General features: G+C 39.0%; 2 protein-coding genes across 5 annotated transcripts in view; one reads left to right on the plus strand and one right to left on the minus strand.

The window, feature by feature from the left end:
• LOC146004908 (protein FAM135A) overlaps positions 1 to 15,380 on the minus strand; it is a 491,480-nt gene that overhangs the window by 90,051 nt on the left and 386,049 nt on the right. The window lies entirely within an intron of this gene.
• Positions 2,565 to 15,380, plus strand: part of LOC146004909 (uncharacterized) — a 52,477-nt gene continuing 39,661 nt past the window's right edge. Inside the window, exon 1 of the mRNA XM_083143939.1 lies at positions 2,565 to 2,685. The gene's annotated coding sequence lies outside the window, so the exon portion shown is untranslated. The remainder of the gene's footprint in view (positions 2,686 to 15,380) is intronic.

Genomic DNA, 15,380 nt, shown 5'->3' on the forward strand with positions numbered 1-15,380 from the left:
TGTTGTGTTTTATGATAATTAAAACAGATACGTCATTTTTAGGGGCTGTGGTTGTCCAGTCGGTAGGGCCTCTGGATATCATACGAGAGAGACGGATTCGATTCCTGGAGTAGCTGAGCTGTGATTTTTTCAGACCACGTCCCTGTATAAGGCGGCTCAGAGGTCACCCAGCATTTCATAAAATGGTTCCGGGGGGAAGAGCGGGGGTTAAGGCGACCGGACTGTGGTGCTGATCACATATCGCCTCTACCATGGCCGAGATCGTGAATGTGTGGAGCCACTACTATCGCACACCCCACCCTATAAGGCTCCATGACTTGTTGCAATTTGAGGGGGGATGCACTATTTTTACAATGTTATTCTATTAGAAATAGTGTTATACATAATTCTCCGCATGTTGTAACGATTGTACTCAATGCGTTGTTACATGAAAGTGACATCAGTGTTGTAATGAAAGCATAATAGGGTCGAATATTTGTTGTTTATGCACGAATATTAAACAGAAGTGTTAGGATCAGGGTGCGAAATCCAGGAAGTTGGGGGGGGGGATCCCGCACAAACGATCTTGTACTAAACCCCCCCCCCAACAAACTTTTCCCGGGGGGAAAAACAACAACTTTGCTGTTCTAACAACAAAGACAAACAATTATTTTTTGAAGCGGAATATACTTCACTGGAACAATATCAAAAACACACACAAAGAACGAACAACACAGCCTCATCTCTAAGGAAACTGAACCCACTAATACACAGAACACAGAAATTGTTATTTCCTCTCTATTATTATCATATACAGATATGTTACCAACAGTTAAAAATAAAAGTCAACAAGATTGGGAGATATGGGTTATTAAAAAATTTACATATATGGATCATTCATACAAAAATGTACTAATTTTAAACAATAAGACTCTGTGGTTTAATACATTTAATATACCCAGAAAGTTTTTAGTTTTAATACTAAGATTGAGATCAGGTCACATATGTTCAAATCAACATCTATATAAACTGAATGTAGTTAATTAATTCACGTATGTGCAAGTGCAATCTAGACCAGCTATTTCAATATCCACTTTATACCACTCAAAGGGAGATGTTATTCAAGAATCTAATAAAAAAAAAGAATACCTCTCCCAACTTCTTTAATATCGTCACCAGATGTAACAATGGTATTTATCATTTGTAGATTTTTTCATGATATTAATATAGACATATGAAAAATGCAAATATTCAAAATGTGTAACTTGATATAGTCACCAGATATAACAATTGTATTTATTATCAATTGTAGATTATGCACGATATTTATGTAGATATATGAAAACTGTATATATTCAAAATTTGTAATTTGATGTAACAGCATCATGTTACATGCATGACTTATTTTTTAGGACACTTGGTGTAGAGCTGGTATAACAGCTAAAACCAATAAAGTATGAATGAATGAATAAATGAATCCTCTACTCAATTTGTAATCGCATTTTGTTATCTACCGCAAAGTATATAAATAAAAAATATAATAGCATTTAGATGTGAATTTTATATCGAAAACTATTATCTTCTTAATGTCTCTTAATTTTTCTCCTCTCCCTTGTCACGCAAATCACTGTGTAGTATATTAAAATATTCAATTTGCAATCGAATTTCGAATGAAGGAAAGTCCATATAATATATTGTATATTTAAAAAGTTAATTACAGTAAAACCTCGTTAATCCGGACGCCGATAAGCCGGACTTCGCTTAATCCGGACACGCAAAAGGCTTAAAAAAAAGCAGAATGCAAGGTTTTAAATGTGGCTAGAAGTCAACAAGAGAACTTCCCAAAGGAAAGGCAGTCAACCACTGATGAAATTATGTTTCCCGCAGACTTTGTACTGTACAGTGTATTTAGGCCTATGCCCTTTAAATCTATAATAAACGTGTTTTGTTGCTATAAACTGAGTTTTAATGCACTTTCTACTGTTCTCTTAGGTTATTTCAGTGAATCCGGACTTTCGTTAAACCGGTCAACTTACCCCACCCAATTAGTCCGGATTGACGAGGTTTTACTGTTTTAATAATTTACATATATTTAATGACATTATATATATATAGATACATACACTGTGTGTGTGTGTGTGTGTGTGCTGCTCCTTCTCCCACCGATTTGCAGTGATTTCGCACCCTTGAGGATATGTTACTCTTGTTAATAGCAGGGAACACCTAAATTTATTTAAGTCTCAGAAATCTCCAGCTGTGTGCTGCCTGTGGTTTACCTCAGCAACTCCAGGCGAATGCTGGGCTGGTACCTTAAAGGAAGGTCACGGACATTTCCACCCACTTCCTTCCGCCTTCAACCGCTCTTGATCTAAACAGAAAGCAACCTTGGAAATACATATTCCTCATTAACATTCGTACGCTGAGGTCGGCAGTGAATGGGAACCGAGTTGACGACACGCTCGCTACAACTGGAAGCCAGACAAGCGATGCGATGCGATGCGGACTGGAGCGACGCGCTGCGGAGGGGGGCGTGCTGCTCGTTCATTGGCCGACGGACTGGATGTTGTTAGCTTGGGGAAGACGCCGTGCGAACAGTTTTTGCCGGCAGCCTTGAGTGGAGTGAAGTGGTGCACGAGTTTCCGCGAACCGGACAGAAAACAAGACGAGCCAGGCTTTGATATAGATTAAAAACCCGCCCAGCTACAGGTAGGCAGTGACTGACTTGCATGTGTCTTCTCGTGGGAATTGTGTGTGTGCGTTTTGTTTTCAGAATGCACTTTTCGCTAGGCAGAACACTTATTATGACTGATTACAATTGAACGCACTATGGCGGGAAAACGTCATCACAAATATACAGTGAATGAACTTGAGGGCAGATATTTCCAAATTCCCTTTTGTTTTATTGCGATTTCTTCAGGCAAATTTGATTTGCGTCTGTTAATACACATTGCGGAGTTTTAGCGATTACATAAGATTTTGTTCAATATATGCTTTCGTGGTTAGGTTAGGCAGGTCAGGTTTGGTTATCTTAGCCAGTGGCGTGCCCAAGGAGGGGTTGGTGGGGGTTATAACCCCCCTTTGGGCCATTATTTCTAAAGAAGGAACATCAAACGCAGGAAAAGATGACAAAATGAGGGCTGACTACTAAAAAATATATACCTAACCCCCTCCTTTCGAAAATCCTGGGCACGCCACTGCTCTTAGCATTAAAATAAAGTCCCTAAATGCATTCTACTAAGATTGCGATTTACTTCTACATTCATTCAGTCTACGATACTTACAGTCGCTTGTCAACGAAGAATACCTTGTCCATGGGAAGCGCGCATGCTTGCGTAAGGTAATTTTTAAGTTATTTTTCCAACATAAATAACTTTTTTTCCGAATCAAAACAGTGCTCATTACTTTAAGGAAGGTTCAAATTTCGTGTGGCAATGATTTCCAAAATTGTACGATAATTAGCCTTTCTGCTAGGAGATTTTGAAAAAATCCTAAAACAAACGGAACCGTTACCTTTTACTTCGCCTTTCTGCCACATTTGTCCAATCGCAATGAAGAGTATGAGTGATGGTATGGTGAATTGATGAAGGGACACACATAAAGAATGCCCAGACCGGGATTCGAACCCGAGGCCCCTGGCGTCGTAGTGCGCTGGGTTAACCATTCCACCACGGAGGTCGGCGAAGTATTATGGGATGTAACAAAAATTTTCACTCTTTGCGGTGTGTAAGGGCGTTTTCTTGATGGGAGTGTAAAGTTACCGTCAAAATGCGCATAAACTAGATATTTGAGAATTAGTATACAAGCTCAGGCTGTCATTAAAATAATTGGTGAGGTGTTGGGGTGAGTGAATGATTTCACTCCCGGCCGGACCGCGATTGGTCTGAATATAAAGGGTTCAAGAATTTTCCATTTTGGAGGGTGTGAGCCCAAATTTAGGGGGTGTAATGGTACATTTCAATCCAAACTAACCACAAATTGGGCCTTTATGGGGGTGTTGAGGGAATTTTGGTGGGTGTGTGGATAAACCAATGGAGGGGTTGCTTTGATAATTATTTTAAAATATATAACTAACCACCTGTACGTGGCCTAAAAGTTATCCTGAAACTAAAATTGTATACAGGGGGGCTCGCGATGATTACGCCGGGCCACGACATATTTAAAACGGGCTCTGGTCCACACAGTGTTTCGGATCCCGTTTTAAACTGTAGGCCCAGTTTCCGCTAGCCTCTATATGCAGAAAGTGGACTTACGTTGTAACGTGAAGCGAGGAGAGGAAATAAAGAAATACCAGTGAAGCTGAAACAGCAGCCTTGAGCCCCCCAAGAATTAAGGATTACCTTTCTAAAAATTTTCGCGAACCAACGTCAGTCAGTATTTCATGTTTCGTGTGTGTGAAATCCAATCGTGAAGTTCTATAACAGTAGTTCTCAATCTTTTGAGATCGCCGCCCCGGTAATTTTCGTTTTTAGTCAATGCTCCGATCTCAACACTTTTACCTGTCAATGCCTATTTCTTTCAACTGTATACATTAATTAACATCCTTGAAATTAAATATTAATAAATAACTTATGGCATAATCGTAAAGGGTAATTGTTCGATTATGTCAAGGCTTGTTGACAAAAAGAAAATTAGGTTGAAAATTATCAGCCACCTGATTTCTGGTGGGCCGGTATAATTGATGCTAGCAGGCACGTATCCAGGAATTCCTTTCGGGGGGGGGGGCTCAACACCATTTTTTTTAAGGGGTATAGTAAGAACCTCACAATTGTGTGTTTAAGACCAGTGGTGGCAATTGGGTTCCAAACCGAGGGGGGGGGGTGCGGAGGGCGTTGCAAGGAAAGTTTACTATCTCTTGGTAGCCAAGGCTTAACATTAAGAGGTCATAATGTTGAGGCAAAAAAATAAAAAATGGGGAGCAACTATCCCTTAAATCGTTGCCACTGTAAGGCTATCATTTTAATCAGAACGTGAAATCGGAACATTTTTTACCACTGGACTCCTCTGTTTCCATGCATTAATATTGTGTGCCGGAAATATCTCAGTATGTGGGTTTGTCCATTTCTTCTCATCAGGCATAAAAATATCTATGGTGTCTTTGAGTGTTTTTACGAAGCTGTTACATACGCACGGGATGGACAATCAACTCGACAACGCGAGATTCAAATTGTGGGCTGCGAACTGGACGCAGACAGCTCTCGAATATTTTTCTCTGATTCGAGCCTGAACACCACTAACGTGTCTCTTGACCTCCCATTTTTTCAGCTCTTATAAAAGCCGAAACCCACCAAATTGTTCAGATTCAGGCCTTAGCACTCACGAGTGTTCAAAAATGCCCCTCACAGCTTCCGCTGTCTTGTCATATATCGGCACGAAACAAAGGAAGTCTTCTCGCATACAGGTGGATCACGAAACAATTAATGCGCAGTGAAAATCCTTCCGTTCCCAACACATCTAATGTTTCTTCTCTCAGTATGATGAAATGCTTACTCATTTATCTCCAGTGACGTGCCCAAGGGAGGTTTGGTGAGGTAATAACCCCATTTGACCCAGTATTCCTTTTTTAAAAAAAATAAAATAAAAGAGGAACGTTAAAGGCAGGGAAAAAATGGCAAAATCAGGACTGACCACCAACAATAGTATGTGTAACCCCTCTCCCTTCCGAAAATCCTGGGCACGCCACTCTTTATCTTGGACACATTTTTTTTAAAATCAACCTTCCAGAAGTTTTTATCATTCTGTATTGGAGATTGAAGTAAGATGCGTTCTTCCTGCAGGTTTGGATATGATCCTTTAGGGTGCTGTCGTCTGCCTGTCTTCACACCTAACCTTAACGAGGCCCTAATTTTCCATCCTTGTGACTTGGATTTTCAAGACTTAGGAAGGTTTCGAAGAGACACGCGATACATGTCGATTGGAATGGGCCAATCAACAGCAACGTTTCACACCGCAGCGACACAAAAGGACGCACAAGCCTAATTTCGACTTGTGAAATCCTCAGGCGACACGGTGTAAAATCTCTCTTATTAGGCTATTGTCATTGTCACCTCGAAGTAGTAGCTCTTGTTGACCACAGAAGAAAAAATTTCTCCTCAACCGGTGGGAATGCTCCTCAGTTTTCTTCTCTCTCCTATATTTTCTGTGCTTGTTCACTATACAGGCAACACCTTACGATTTGATATACTCAGGACATGTACTATGTAGACATTTTAACGAAAAATTGGTTGAAGTCAAGGATGGCTAGGTGGCTCAGTTGGTAGAGCTCTGATTTGGGTCCCGGTAGAGCCTGCAATTTCCGCCTAAAATGTCCACATATGCAACATCTTCTTGCTTTCTCTTCTCGACTTTCATAAAATTTTCGGCTGTCTTTTTATGGTTTATGGTAGTTAAGTGTTCATGTGTTTCGAACCCAGTAGGCTTAAACAAAAGTATTTTTTTTATACCATGAAATTCTCGGACTGCATATACGAACTTTAGTTCTGGCAAAACTAAATCATCACTCAAAACTTTGAATTTCAGTTGATCTATGCAGTTTATTTCTGTTTTAATAAACCACTCCCAATATCCGGTACTGCTGAAATATTCACTTTAGAGAGAGACCTTTGATCTCTTCGGCCCTCGAACCGGACTAGCACTACACTGAGGCCCCGGAAGTTCTGCTGTCGTCAATGTCTTCATTTTCGAATCACTATATCTTATAAAGCAATCAGAGGATGCTGACTGATCTGATCACCAATCGACTGTATGAATTGTCACACTTACCTCTGAAATCCCATTAACCGATTCTTTGTACAGATCAACCGAAAAATTGAATCCGCGTATTTATATCCTCATTATATTCTAGAACGTTCCGCAGATAAAACGATTCGTTAATATTGCCAGTAGTTGACTCCTTCTCTCATTCCCGCCTTCCAGAGATTAGAAATTACAACGAATCGATCTACGTGTGGCGCTACCTTTGTTGTGCAGCTTCCAAATGCTGACAAGTTTCTACATAGTGCTTGAATACGTGCTATTAATAATAACAGGGTTATAGAACATTCTCCATCTTGTCTCGATAATTATTTCTCCCAAATTATCATCACATTATTCAAGAAGCCAAAATCCTAATTTTATCTAGTGTAAACAGAAAAAAAATCCTGAAGGGGGGCTCGAGCCTCCTGATTCCCACCTTGGATACATGCTATTGACAATAATAGGGTTATAGAACACTCTCCGTTTTGTCTCGATAATTATTTCTCTCAGATTTATAAATTTATTATCTTCACATTATTCAAGACGCCAAAAATTTAATTTTATCTAGTGTAAATTGAAAAATTTCCTGAGGGAGGGGGGGGGCTCGAGCCATTAACAATAACAGGGGTATAAAACATGCTCCGTCTTGCCTCGATAATTATTTCTCTCCTTAAATTATTGCCACATTATTTTATTTCACACCACAAGAAATCAAAAACCTCATTTTATCTAGCGTAAACCTAAAACTTTCGGGGGGGGGGGGCTCGAGCCCCCTAAGCCCCCCCTCTGGATACGTGCCTGGATGCTAGGTCTCGGTACCAGCGGTTGAGAAATACTGTTCTATATGATATCGGTAGTTCAGAATACCTAATTGTTGATCGAACTCATCAAGTGGATAATTCACGATCTCGTCGTAGATCACAGGATCGATTCCCAACCTGGACATAGTTGTTATTTTATGTGTGTGTTCTCTAATCAACTTTATCTAGTTCTCATAGTTGCTATTATCCCCAAATACCAAAACGAAGGCCTTTGTTGAAGTCCAATTTAGGCGGCGTGCAAGTTGAGTTTTTTGTTTTAAGTCCACTTTATGCACAGAAGCCCTAATCGGGACTGGACCTACAGTTTAAAGTGGGATCCGAACTACTTATGTGCCTCCGCCGGGTATCGAACTCGGGACCCCTTGATTACAAGGCAAGACGTTACCACTATGCCACCGGAGAGGCCCTTTCTCTCTGCTGTGGCTAGAATAAGTAAACATACGACGATACCTGTGAGCGGAGGGGGGACTACAGTACAGTATTGACACAAGTTCTTTATTTCAATTTTAATTTTATCATGCACAAAGATAGATAATTATTATTCATTGCAGTCGTGTGCACTGTAAATCTATTTTTAACGCTTTCCGGACGAGTGACGAGCATAGCCTGTTGTTCACTATAACATACCATTGTGAATGAATGGGTTATAATCGCACCGCGTCTCTCTTGTGCATGTTGTAACCACCTGTTTCAAATTTCAACCGCTAGATGTCACGTTTTCTTCATTGCCGAATTTTACATGTATTCCTGTCGAATTAAGTTGAGCTTTTGTTTATAATCTTGAGAAAAGCATTTAATAATTTGTATCCATATTCTGGAAATTTCTAGCGATGACTCTGCTTCGGATTTCGCTGATGATTTCTATCGTAATGTAAAGTTTTCGCATTATTTTCATGAATTAATTTTATATTATTTATTCAAAATGTGTTTTCAGAAACTTTTATGCAATCATTTCTTTATACTTGGTTTGTAAAAAGTGTTACAGATATAAGTCATAAATGTAACAGACGAAGTGTTGTAGATTTTAGAAAGAAATGTTAACTCACGTAAAGAGCATATTTTCTACGATTCTTTGCAAATGAACACCACAAAAAACGTCTTCTGGGTGGGGGGGGGGGTCGATATTCTAGGTCCAGTCAGGAAATTGGGCCTATGCCTTAAGGCTGTACTAAACGCAATTTTGTGGTAATATTTCGATAACAGATGGCAGCATCATTGTCATGAGAACGGTGTGCCATGTTGCTAGTTCTACGCGTAAATATAATCAAGGTATAGGCTACAGGTTGGTCGATTAGGGTACTCGTTGATGGAATATGACGTCAAGTTGGTCAGCTTATTTTTAAAAAAATAGTACATGTGGAGCAACGTAACTGTCATGCGATTTTAGTTAAAATCATTAATTAATAATGTAATAACCGTTAATACTTTGAAAACGGTCGTGGTGATTTTTACGGTAACTGGATGGTAACGAAAATTGACGGTCTTACACAGGCATTTGTCTAGTCAACTTTTCACAGTGTATTGGTAACATTGCTTTTCTTCAATCTACGGCGGATTATACATTCTTCCGCCATCTGCAGCGTTCATCAGCTTCAGAGATTATGAATAACGTCACACGCGGCATGTGCCATCTCATATATATGCATTAATCATTCTGGATCAACATTACCCATAATCCACTTCACATGGTTTTCATCGAAACCGTTCTTCCTTCATCTGCTGATCCGTTTTGGCTATCTTCCGCCTTTCTGCATGTTTGACGACGTACCAGATGTCTCAACTTTGAGTGTGAACATTTTTCATGTTGGTGTTAGAGTATTGGAGCGACCATTACGAACGCTGAGGCACAAGATGCTACACAGCATAGACATGGATACCCGTAGCATTTTATCTATACTCTGTCCCAACTATCTCTGGAGCGAGCGAACGAAAGAAATCTCTGCGCAAGTAATGACGCGAGACGGCTCCAGCAATGAACACGTGAGAGGGAGCGGGACTGCATGGAGGGGAGGAAAGCGAGTGCAGTTAACAGCCATCGAGCAGCGTGCTGCTTCGCTCTGCCAACTCGATTTCCCCCCTTTCTTTGCCGTTATGCGCAGAGATAGCCGGGACAGAGTATAGTGACTTTTTCCAACATTTTCCAGGTCCTCTCCGGTTGCGTTGTTGCAAACGTCGTAGCATTGTAATCATAGGGTCCAGGTTCGATACCCAGTGGAGGCACACAGCGGTTCGGATGCTACTTTAAACTGTAGGCCCAATCCCGATTAGCCTTTTCGTGCAAAAAGTGGACTTAAAAACCCAAACCCAAGCTCCCCTTCCTCCTGTCAAAAAATGATTGCAAGGAATCTGCACCAGATTTACTTGTATAATAACCAGTCTCCTATAATAATGTAGTTTATTGTAACTGAAATGAAATTTCATAAGTACAGATCTCAGTAACAAGCCGGAATTCACAGTCACCTAAATTTTCTACTAGAATTCCCTTCACGTCTCGGAATGAGAAAGCATATCCCGTCTAGAGTAGTAAAATAATACAAAAACGTTAAAAAGGTAATAAATTTATACACATTAAGCAATGCGATATTTAAAAAATAAGAAAATATCCGCCGCGGTACTGGGTTCGAATCCCGGCCTGGGCATAGATATTCTTTGTGAGTGTCCCTTCATCAATTTAATCATAGCATCACTCATCTTCATCGTTGCGATTAGCCAAAAGTGGAAGAAAAGCGACGGCAAACAACAAAAATCGCTTCAAGAAGAAAATGTCAGAGGACGCGCAATGGTAGTGTGGGGCTGAGTTTCAGAACCCGATAGCCAATCAGGATCAATCTTCTACTTGACTCCGTTTCTTGTCAAACGGTTGTGTCCTAATTGCGAACAGTTCTAATTGCGAACAAAGTCTAAATCGTCCTAATTGCGAACACACAACAGTGAAAAATAATACCATGTCCTAATTGCGAACACATGGAACTCAAAAACCTGTTTTCAAACGCAAATAAGGGTAGTGGCCCAGAGAGAGAGAGAGCTGCTACTTTGAAATAGCATCCGAGGTAATTTCACCGTTTCTATATATCGACGTAAACAGACTTTCATTCGTGCGATAATTTCTGGAAAAGCCCTTAGTGCCAAATGAGATTTTGTACAGTAAAACCTCGTTAACACGAATCCCAAGGGACAGAAAAATGAAGAGTTCGTGTTAAAAAAATTCGTGCTAACCGGGGAGCGTATTTACAAACCCGATAGTGTTGCAGAACCAGAGGTATATAAAGCTTTCTTATTGGCTGAGTGCACCGGAAGTGTTTGTGTTCCGTGTCCATTGTTTCTTCGTATGGGAAAATAAGACTCGTGATTATATAGTAATAAAGTTTGTAATCAGATTGTCGAAATTATGTTAAGGAATATACGTTTAAATAATAAATATAATGTTTAAATGATATACGTTGAACATACATAATTTTCTCAATTGTCATTGGTAGTTACAATGTTTGCACTGATGTGACTTTAAATAGAAAAATCATTCACTTCAAGATGAGTTCTGATTTCTGTCTTCTAAAACATTGATTTAAATAAGTGTGCTAAAATATCAACCTTAGTATAAAAGGGTTTCTTTTCTTGTTGGAATGGATATTTGAAATCTACACTGTTAATTTGAACCCTGCCATCTAGCGTTAACTTTAAGGAACGCTCCATCAACTTCCGGAATGGTAGCCAATCAGAAACCAAATATCGCTGGAGGTTCTTCAGTACTATAGAATTTGTAAATACGCTAACCGGGGACTCAAATTTTATTGTTGCAATACAGTTCTTTCTACACATTAACCATTTACAATACGTATTACGTATTTAAGTATTGTAGATACTGTAGATTTGGGAATTCCATACTGCTCAGCAATTGTCGTTTTGTTCAATGCACCACGGACTACTTCCTCTAGGATTCTCAGTTTTGTTTGCAGATCTATGCCTGTCTGCTTCCTCTTTTCCATGACTCCCGTCCTACTGCTTGCAACTTGGTGTTACTACTCGTACTGACTACGTTCTAAAGAATAGAAGAACACATTTGAACACATTGTTGATCTGAATATCTTGGTTACAATACTGTATAAGTTGATTGTTGACAAGATGGTAGAGATTGTTGAGCGTTTTCTTACATACCTAGCAGAGGAACGACAGAGGAAAAACTTTGAAAGTTCGTGTTAAATGAGATCTACTGACGCAACGGACTTAAAAACAGTTCGTAATTTGTGGTAACCGAAATTCGCATTAACCGATAAAACTTTCTATAAGATATATAATACATCCCTGCCGAGACCAACATTTTGTTCATGTTAACCGAGTGTTCGTCTTAAGCGAATTTGTGTTAACGAGGGTTTACTGTATAAAAAAATAGGCCACACTTTTATTATTAAATTATATATACTTCAACGACGACTTAATCATGTCGAATTTTTTACTTTCAAGCTGTAACACCTAAAACACTGACCATTCTCAAGTGTGGAACTGAGTCACTTAAAAAAAAAAAAATCGGTAAAAGACACAGGAAGGTCCCGATGCAGAAATAATGTGTTCGCAATTAAGACACAGCCCTTCGAGGATATTCGTGTTGAGGCAGCAAGTGTTCGCAATTAGGACGACACCTGTCAAACGTCCCTCAGACAAAGCATCCGCAGCTGGTATTTGAAACGCACTTCCACCCTCCTGCGTAGTACATTGCGCATCACACACTTTTCCTTGCAGTGTGTAAACAGACACAAACACTTCCAAGGTGGTCTTATAACATTAACATGTTTCCTCAATTGTTTAGCGACAGCAAAAATTCAATACTCGCCACTGAAAGGTGTATGAACCACGTGTCATCACTATTCTGGTGACATTCAGTCTATGCGAGTTCTTTCCTCAATACAGATTGCTCCAGTAAACAGACCTATTTACCTACAGTCATGCTGTGTATGCACCTTGCATTTTTCCCACACTCGCTTCCCAGGGTAATGCAAGACGACATACTACATGATTGTACTCTATTAACTTCTCACACTCTCTGCGAAGGGTGACAAAGAGTCCATAGTTCTGAAACAACACGTTCCTTAGTACTTGCTATTTGTATTTTCTTTGGGTTAATCGTGATGTTGAGGACGAGTTGATGAAATGGACAAGGAAACAACAGGATTTCAACCTGTGATCCTTACTGTATCGTGATTACCAGTTGATGGATTTATATCTTGATAAAATTCTCAAATCAATGCTATTTTGTATTGTCTTTGCGAATTGTGATATATATAAGCTGAAAAAACTCTATTTTATCCATATATTCACATATATTAACTTTTTGTAAATACATAAGTTATTTTTACAGTGTCCCAAAATAGTGTTTACACTCTTTGAATGACCACCAATGACAGTAATACATTATGTGAAATCTGAGCAGATCGATAAACAGCAGATACGGTTTCTGCGGGAATGGCAGCGTAGGTTGTCTCAATTGCATGTCCCACGCCACTCATGGCCGCGTGCACCAACGCCGATTATTTCGAAGTTCAGATGAACGAGATCAATTTTAATCCACTCTAATTGAACTTAGTTTAAAGATTTGCATTGCACCAACGTAAAACTACGTTCACGAGATTCCGTTCAACTGATCCGAGATTAATTTGTAAGGCTATACCTGATTGGTTGGCTAAAACAAATTAAAATCAAGAACCGCATAGAGTAGTGTGATGTGTTAAAGTATCAACATGTAGGAGGAGAAAGTAATTCGGGCTGCAAACTTCTCTGAATTTGAGAGATGTACTAATCAACCTTGTCGACGAGTACAAGCATGTAGTGGAGTGCAAAAAAATATTAATTAAGAACTGACGGCACAACACAAAAGGAGAAGGCTAAAAATATTTTTTTTGTCTTTACTGCATAGGAAAGTACATGTGTCTTTAAAGCAGTGTTTTCCACGCATGTGTGAAATGGTGGAAATAGAAGTAATACAAATCTTGTCATTCTACGGACCGCATTTTTTGGGAATGTCGCGACAAGTTTATTTTTCAGTTCAATTTATTCCTAGTGAATTGGTTGAACGTAAATAAATATTGATGATGGTTGCTGCTTCTAAAACGCCGAGCGCCATGTTGTCAACATTGATGACATAGTCTACATTGTCTACACGTAGAATGTAGACAATCGTTGTTTACGCGTAGACGCACATCACTGGTTAGGGGTGACCTTACACCAGGGCTGCAGTCGAGGATATATGGTATATGCCTTCTGCTAAAATACTTTTTACCCCCTACTTTCGTTTCTTTTGTGTTATTTATGTAATTTGAGAATTACTCCAGTGAGCTTATTACCGTGAAATACTTCTGCTTTGACGTGATGTGAAACATATACATATAACAACATAATGTGAAGAAGATCCAGCATTGGAACCGTTTCAGCCTTAGAAATATGTGAAAATATGGTTCAAAAACTACCATGCTGTAAATGAAACTAACGCAAGAATTCGTGCAAAACATTCTACAGTAGCACTAATAAGTATAGCGGCGTATCAACGAGGAAAAAATACAAACGTATGCTGTACTGTAGCCTATAAAATACTACAATAACTTTACGTTCAAATGCAATAATTAATATACGCGTCTCATATTCTTATTTTAAAAATGCGTAGTCTATTGCAATATGGCATTTCTACGCCAATCACGAGTATTTTACCATGAACCCAAAGAGAATGTATACGAGCCAAATAGAAACCATTGAACTTGAACAAATCTACTTCTTAATTTTTCATGATTCACAAAGGAATTAAACCAACACGCATATTTTTGTGGTGCAAGGTTATTTTCATGTCCTTTCATCAGTTAACAGTTAATTTTAGCAGCTACTGTGTCCTTTAACCACAGAAATCAAATAATACTACGAATTTCAATGTCCAATCGTGCATAAATGGTTCCAGTAACCTTCATAATGATGTAAGATACTTAATATGAACGTTAGTGGCCTCTAGTGGCCATTATTGAAAACAACGCTTTACCCGCTTTCCTCCAGTGTATTTTGCATTGACGTTCGGCTTGGAAATTTATATATTGACTGTCCCTCGTATTTAATGAAAAAAATAGTTGTTTAACAAATTCACCAGATTTTTTTTTAGCTCTGATGTTACTAAAGTTAATCTAATTAAAACATCGGGTATTGGCCCCTCTGTGGCTCCTTTGCACTCGAAAATCATGCACTACATTTCAAAGTTCTTATTAGTGAATTGTGGCTCAGATGTTGCCCTAAATTAACTGCAGTTTCGGTTCTGCGCCGAAAATAGCGTTACAGACACATTTGAAAATGTGAACTGAAGTGGTGCGTTTAAACCCATGAAAAAATTCTCAATATATAGATGAGACTGGTGGTTAGTTGTGTTACAAAAAAAATGTGTAGAGTTTCAGTTTGTTTACACTATATCTCGTCAATTAAATACCCATTTCTAGTTATTAAATGAAAACAGCATAACTCGGTATGCCTTTCGTGCTGTATGTATTATCTAATGTTCTTTGCACGCTTCACATGAGTTTTCTTTTAATTCTTGAAGCTGTTATTGGGTCAAATAAAGTGCACGAACATGGTGATGGACAATTTGCAAGGTAATACTCATGGATCCTACTGTACAATCTCTATATTCCGAAACAAGGCAATACCAAGTTTTATGTTGTAACCAATGGTAATGCGCTACGGTTTTGCAAGACACTATGACACTGTGATTTCCACATTGCATATGTATACACTGTGCCTGATTTTTGACCCTTGTAAATTTCCCTTATCTGATATCACAATTGCAAAAGTAGTTCCACGAGAATGGGATCATAATATGGCTGGCTATGG

Source organism: Lepisma saccharinum, chromosome 22, assembly GCF_977018435.1.
Source record: "Lepisma saccharinum chromosome 22, izLepSacc3.1, whole genome shotgun sequence".
Taxonomy (NCBI): Eukaryota; Metazoa; Arthropoda; class Insecta; order Zygentoma; family Lepismatidae; genus Lepisma; species Lepisma saccharinum.